The 7,500-nt window shown below is 39.0% G+C and overlaps 1 protein-coding gene across 9 annotated transcripts in view; it reads left to right on the top strand.

Annotated features, from left to right (window-relative positions):
- LOC123508920 (rhodopsin-like) overlaps positions 1-7,500 on the top strand; it is a 56,160-nt gene that overhangs the window by 13,154 nt on the left and 35,506 nt on the right. Inside the window, exon 2 of one of the 9 annotated variants that reach the window (XM_045262950.1) lies at positions 4,929-5,055. The exons of the other annotated variants lie outside the window; for them this stretch is intronic. The gene's annotated coding sequence lies outside the window, so the exon portion shown is untranslated. The remainder of the gene's footprint in view (positions 1-4,928; positions 5,056-7,500) is intronic. 9 annotated transcript variants of the gene reach the window in all.

Raw genomic sequence — 7,500 nt, 5'->3', positions numbered from 1 at the left:
TAATGGAAATAAAATCGTCTAATCACACCCCAAAATTAAGGTAAAAACTAGTCCCAGTATTGAAGGGGACAAGAATATGAGTATATAACATGAACGATTTTTTCAATGGTGATGCATTTCCTGTATCAGCAGTGAATAAATCATTTACTTGGTCTGGAGAATCTGCTGCCTCACTTCTCCACCCTCACGATACCCACAGCTCTTATTGTTCCAGACCTTTGTACAATTATAGGGAGGCGGTGGAACAGTGCATAAGGTGGTGAGCGTGGGATCGGGCAGACGTCCACACGTAAGATCGAATCCCACCACGTACAGCCTTAAACACTTTGCCATTTGTCGAGTGGTTTAAAGTTACCTACATGTCACCATGGTACCCAGGTTCTAGGTGGTTACACCCAAGATGAGCTTGGGTGGTGGTATGGGCCTTAATATGGGTACAACTATAAATAAAATTGCCTGCGCCACTAATGGGAGGAAGCTGAACAACGCTTCCTACTTACTTTTCAAGTGTGCCTATAGGTGCAATAGGCCTTAACGTAAAAAAAAAATAATAATAGATGTCGATTATACATTTATCTCGCTTGATACTGCGGCTTGTGTTTTGTTTTCGTCTCTAATGATAGAGCTTGTGTAATGCTGCGTAGCTAGACCTAATGCTGCTGGAAATCCATTTGAACCCACTTCGTCGAAATACGAAAGCGTTACAGTAGTACGGTGAGAGCAACGAAAGGCAGGCTTACTATGAAATGAATACATAAATATGTAAACGTTACTTATAAAACCTATGAACCTCACATACCTCTTTAAATTTCAACGATGAGTGCTCACGAGGCTGGAGAGTGAACAAGAAATGCGCCACTATATGTAACAATCTTTCTCTCATATTTACTACAAAAAATAAGACTAAAACACATCGCAAGAAACCACACTTGAAATACACTTCCTATGAATGACGCGTATTTCCTTTCACCCTCCACAGCCACATCGTTCGCTTACACACTGCTGGATGATGTTTTTCTGACGCCTTCATCACTTCTCTTCCCCTCATCACTTGCCCACCTTCATGTTGGACTCACTCGGCCATCCACTGGAGGCGTCGAGGCGTGGCAGTGTTTGGTCACCACCTGTTGTCTTCCACTCCTTGTTGTGGGGAGAGGCAATTAAGTGGTTTTCTTCTTCTTCTTCTTCTTCTTCTTCTTCTTCTTCTTCTTCTTCTTCTTCTTTTTACTTATGCTTTTGTTTCTGTTTCTGTTTTCTTTCTTCTTTCTTCTTCTTCTTCTTCTTCTTCTTCTTCTTCTTCTTCTTTTACTTATGCTTCTGTTTCTGTTTCTGTTTCTGTTTCTTCTTCTTCTTCTTCTTCTTCTTCTTCTTCTTCTTCTTCTTCTTCTTCTTCTTCTTCTTCTTCTTCTTCTTCTTCTTCTTCTTCTTCTTCTTCTTCTTCTTCTTCTTCTTCTTCTTCTTCTTCTTCTTCTTCTTCTTCTTCTTCCTATCTAACTAGTATGTTTTTATTATTGTCATTATTATTATTATTGTTATTATTATTATTATTATTATTATTATTGTCGTTGTTGTTGTTGTTGTTGTAGTTGTTATTATTATTAATGTCATCGTTATTATTATTATTATTATTATTATTATTATTATTATTATTATTATTATTATTATTATTATCATTATTGTCATCATTATTATTATCATTATTATCATTATTACTCGTATTGTTATTATCATTATTGTTATCATTGTTGTTATCGTTGTTATTATTATTTATTATTATTATTATTATTATTATTATTATTATTATTATTATTATTATTATTATTATTATTATTATTATTTGTTGTCATTATTAATTATTGTTGTCGCTGTCATTTTTATGTTGTTTTTGTGTCACTTGTAATTTGTCGCGGTTTGTTGTTTTCCTTTAAAGTGGGAAAAATGTATATAATAATAATGATGATGATGATGATAATAATAATAATAATAGTTATAATAGTACTAATAATACTAGTGATAATAATAAAAATGATGATGATGATAATGATAATAACACTGGATGGAGACTTAATGACGCTAATGGAAGCTTAAGGGAGCATCAGAAAAACATTGCTGACTCCCAAGAGAAAATACGGGAATAAAGTTTATGTGCCACTAATACTCCTCACACCCAAGCTGCCTCCATCCTCTTAGCGCCGCCCTGCTGAGAATTACTAAGAGCTGCGAAGTACTAGCACTCGTAGCAGGCGGCTTAATATTATATGAAGGGAGAACATGTGCACTGTATATTTCTGTGTTTATTTCTACTGCTCGAGTGAGACAACGAAGGATGGCACACGGATGGTATACAAGAGGCGGTGTAGTAATGTATATAATTTTTCTTATGTAAGAGTAGAAAAGAGTAGAAAACTGGCCAAACAAAAACGATTAATTAAAAAGGTCCACTTAGATGTCTGTCCCCAAACAGGGCCGAGAGAGTTGGCCAAAAGGATGGGATAAATGTCTTGAAACCTGCCTCTTAAATAAGTTCAGTTCATAGGTAGATGGAAATATAGAAACACACAGGTAGTGCCGGAAATGGTTGAGATTTGCGCGCAGGAAAGAGACTGACGCCTGTATTCGTAAATACTGTGTTCCATCAGTAGGATAGTTTTCAAAGGCCTCAGGTTTTCGTGGATTCTATTTTTTTTTTTCTTTTTTTGAGTTAAAGGTGCGGAATCCTTCACAATTGTCACTATAATCGTTAAAATAGTCTTGAAAACTCCATTAGCTTCCAAAAGAACTTAGCAAATGTAACATAACGAAAAAAATTATTACAGTAACAAGTATAGTAGAAAGATTATTAAAGGAGGAAACAGATGTGGATGAAAAGTGAAGAATTGCAAGGAACTGATGTTAAGAGAAAAATAGTTGATGGAACAGAGCGGGAAGTGTTGGGCGTTGTTCACACTATAGAGATTGTAGCCACGTGAGTGTAGCGGAGCGTCGGTGACGACTGACAAGTGACGACGATGGAGCATTGGAGGTCTTCAGGTTGAGTCGCTCCATTTATTCTGTCAGGCGGATCTTGGTGTGTGTCTCTCTATGGGAACGTACTCTCAGCAGAAACTAGCGTAACTTAAAGATGCTGCGAGGAAATAGTGAAGGTTTTCTGTGATTCCGGATACACGCAGAATGTAAAAGAAAATAAATGAATACTACTACTACTACTACTAATAATAATAATAATAATAAGAAGAAGAAGAAGAAGAATGATAATAATAATAAGAAGAAGAAGATGAAAAAGAAAAAGAAGAAGAAAATATTGTTTCTATTAGTATCATTATTATTAATGTTTTTATTATTGCTATTAATATTGTTATCATTGTTGTTATTGCTATTATTGTTGTTGTGCTTCTACTACTACTACTACTACTACTACTACTACTACTACTACTACTACTACGTATTACTGACATCATCTCCACTACCGCTATTGCTCTGATTAGCCCTACCACACCTGATCTCCTGCTCTAATGATGGTTACCTAGGTGATGAAATGTACAGAAAGTGACGACAGCAGACAGATGGAAAAGGGAGCGAAAGATGTCCCCGTCAAAATCGTTCTCTTTTGATTTCAGATTTCGGTCATAACTTCTCTCTCTCTCTCTCTCTCTCTCTCTCTCTCTCTCTCTCTCTCTCTCTCTCTCTCTCTCTCTCTCTCTCTCTCTTCTTCTTCTTCTTCTTCTTCTTCTTCTTCTTCTTCTTCTTCTTCTTCTTCTTCTTCTTCTTCTTCTTCTTCTTCTACTACTACTACTTTCTTCTTCTTCTTCTTCTTCTTCTTCTTCTTCTTCTTCTTCTTCTTCTTCTTCTTCTTCTTCTTCTTCTTCTTCTTCTTCTTCTTCTTCTTCTTCTTCTTCTTCTTCTTCTTCTTCTTCTTCTTCTTCTTCTTCTTCTTCTTCTTCTTCTTCTTCTTCTTCTTCTTCTTCTTCTTCTTCTTCTTCTTCTTCTTCTTCTTCTTCTTCTTCTTCTTCTTCTTCTTCTTCTTCTTCTTCTTCTTCTTCTTCTTCTTCTTCTTCTTCTTCTTCTTCTTCTTCTTCTTCTTCTTCTTCTTCTTCTTCTTCTTCTTCTTCTTCTTCTTCTTCTTCTTCTTCTTCTTCTTCTTCTTCTTCTTCTTCTTCTTCTTCTTCTTCTTCTTCTTCTTCTTCTTCTTCTTCTTCTTCTTCTTCTTCTTCTTCTTCTTCTTCTTCTTCTTCTTCTTCTTCTTCTTCTTCTTCTTCTTCTTCTTCTTCTTCTTCTTCTTCTTCTTCTTCTTCTTTCTTCTTCTTCTTCTTCTTCTTCTTCTTCTTCTTCTTCTTCTTCTTCTTCTTCTTCTTCTACTACTACTACTACTCTCTCTCTCTCTCTCTCTCTCTCTCTCTCTCTCTCTCTCTCTCTCTCTCTGGTGGTAGCGGTGAAGAAGCAGAGGCCGTGAGAGTACCTGCAGCCTCTCACAGGGAACACGGCTGGTCTAAGAGGCTTGGTGGAGGCAGGACACGTAGCAGAAGGTGTATTAGTGACGGCAGGAGCAGGAGTAGGAGAAGCATGATTATTTTATTTATTTATTTTCATTTATTTATTTATTTTTTTTTTTTTGTGACTTGCAAAGATGAAAGGCAAATACGAGACAGTTGTATTTGTGTGGGCGGTTGTGGTGTCTGTCTGTCTGTTTGTCTGTTTGTGTTTATCTGTCTGTTTCTTTTTTTTTCTTTCTTTGTCTGTTATCTTTCTTTATGTCTGTTTGTCTAGCTGTCTGATATTCTCTGTCTGTCTGTTTGTGCTTTTATTTTTATTACGTTGTTTAAATTTCCTCCTCCTCCTCCTCCTCCTCCTCCTCCTCCTTTTATTTAATCAGAGGTAATGGGAGACGGCCGCCCATAGAAAGGCCATACAAGTAACGTATTTTCTCATAGCAAAGATGGAAATATGGAGACTGTTTTGCGGTTCCCTTCTTCCGCTGCTCTTATTACCTTTACAATGAAGGGAGGACGAGGCAGTACTTGCTCAACGCAGCTACAGAATATGCAGTCAAGGGTCAAGGTACTGATAGTAATGATTGTGATAAAATATTGGTGTTGGTGGTGGTAGTGGTACAAGTAGTAGTAGTAGTAGTAGTAGTAGTAGTAGTAGTAGTAGTAGTAGTAGTAGTAGTAGTAGTGGTGGTGATAATGATGTCATGTGCAAAAGCTACTTTATATTACTAACCTCAATCCTTCTCCTTCTCCTCCTCCTCCTCCTCCTCCTCCTCCTCCTCCTCCTCCTCCTCCTATTCCACCCACAACTTCCTGTCAGCTACATCCATTAATTAATTTCTGTAAGACATTTCCATAACAATTTTTTTTTTTTAGATGATGCTAGACTACCCACTCCACCCCCCTCCTTTACACTTCACTCTTCCTCCCTCCTTATCACTTCCTCCTCTTCTTCTTCCTTTCATGTCTTCTTACCTACCTGTCCGTCCTCCTCTCTGACGTAACTTCTCCCATCCCCCTTCATCTCTCTCTCTCTCTCTCTCTCTCTCTCTCTCTCTCTCTCTCTCTCTCTCTCTCTCTCTCTCTCTCTCTCTCTCTCTCTCTCTCTCTCACACACACACACACACACACACACACACTTCTTTCGTTTCTCTGTTCTCCTTAGTAACTGTGTCACCTCTCTCTCTCTCTCTCTCTCTCTCTCTCTCTCTCTCTCTCTCTCTCTCTCTCTCTCTCTCTCTCTCTCTCTCTCTCTCTCTCTCTCTCTCTCTCTCTCTCTCTCTCTCTCTCTCTCTCTCTCTCTCTCTCTCTCTCTCACACACACACACACACACACACACACACACACACACACACACACACACACACACACACACACACACACACACACACACACACACACACCGTCCCTCCTGCCTCCCACCCTCCCTCCCTCCTGCTCTCCTTCCTCCTCTCTCTCCGCTCTCCCTCATTCATAAACCGTTATGTCTTCCTTACCTCCTTCCCTCCTTACCTCCTTTCCTCCCTCCCTCTCCCTCCTCCCTCCCTTGCTCTCCTCCGTCACGTTACGCTCTTCTACGCTTTCCCTCCACCTCTCCCTCCCTCCACCTCTCCCCTCCCCTCCAGCTCTCACTCCCTTCGCCTCTCCCTCCCTCTCTCCCACTAAACAGTTATTCCATCGCTTTTTCCCTTCAGTTCCTTCCTACTCACCTCTTTCTTTCTCTCTCTTCTCTTGCTCTCCTCTCTTGCTCTCCTCTCTTTCTCTCCGTGTCCTACTTCTCGCCTCTCATTTCTTTATCTTTCACTTCCTTCTTCATTTACTCTTTCTCATATTTTCTGTTTCCTTTTGTCATTTTTACTTCATTTCTTCCTGTATTTATGATGTTTTCTGTATTATTTTATTGCCATATCACTTATTCCCTACTTCTTTCTTCCTTTCTTCTCGTTCTTTTTTTTTTTTTTTCTCTGTCTCATTTTCCTTCCTTCAACTCTCACCCTTCTTTGTTCTTCTCCTTCATCCTCTCTTCACCTGTTTTTGTCTAGTCTCGTTTCTACTTCTTATGTTTCCAGTTTATCACGTGTTTTTGCTATTCCCTTCCTCGTTCCTCTTTCTCTTTCATCTCTTCTTCAAGTCATCCTTCCTTTCTCAAATTTCCTCTCTTTTTATATCCCTTCCTCCACAGTTTTATTCTCTATTCCTTCCACGTAAACTTGATACACCACGAACTAACACACACGCTCTCTCTCTCTCTCTCTCTCTCTCTCTCTCTCTCTCTCTCTCTCTCTCTCTCGACTCCCTGTGGTGTGGGTGCTCCCCGTCAGTAGCACGCAAGACCCCCAAGAGAGAGAGAGAGAGAGAGAGAGAGAGAGAGAGAGAGAGAGAGAGAGAGAGAGAGAGAGAGAGAGAGAGAGAGAGAGAGTAATACGTAAGGGAATCTGAAACCGGAATATACACAGCAGGTCATGTATAGAAAATGGGAAAAACCTGGAATTCTCATAAGGGTATTCAAGAAAGATCCACGGAGAAACCTGTACCGGAGACATGAAAGGGAAATAGTATGGTGGAAGGATGCTGGAGAATGAATATAGGCCTATGGTGCTGTACAGTCTGCATGGTGTGAGTCTTACCTGATAGCAAGGATTAAGAGGCTTTCTTTTCTTCTTTTTTTTATACTATTTTTCTACGTACTTGGAAAACAGTAAACGTTGTGTTGTGAGACTTTTTTTTTTTAAGGTTTCATTAGGGTTAGTTCAAAGTATGTATGTACGGATGGATGTTTAGTTGTGGTAACATTTGTATTCTCTCTCTCTCTCTCTCTCTCTCTCTCTCTCTCTCTCTCTCTCTCTCTCTCTCTCTCTCTCTCTCTCTCTCTAGTCCTAAAACTTATAATAGGTACTGATAATTCTTTGCCAAAATGTACCATCCTTTTCAGTCACCCAAAGAATAAAAGAAGGGGACAAAAGATGATAGTCCTGAGTGTTAGAGAGCTACGGAAGTTACATGTGGCAGTGA

Source organism: Portunus trituberculatus, chromosome 25 (genome assembly GCF_017591435.1).
Source record: "Portunus trituberculatus isolate SZX2019 chromosome 25, ASM1759143v1, whole genome shotgun sequence".
NCBI classification, from domain to species: Eukaryota; Metazoa; Arthropoda; class Malacostraca; order Decapoda; family Portunidae; genus Portunus; species Portunus trituberculatus.
Note: the sequence above shows the minus strand (reverse complement) of the source record. Positions and strands in the feature narration are given on the sequence as shown.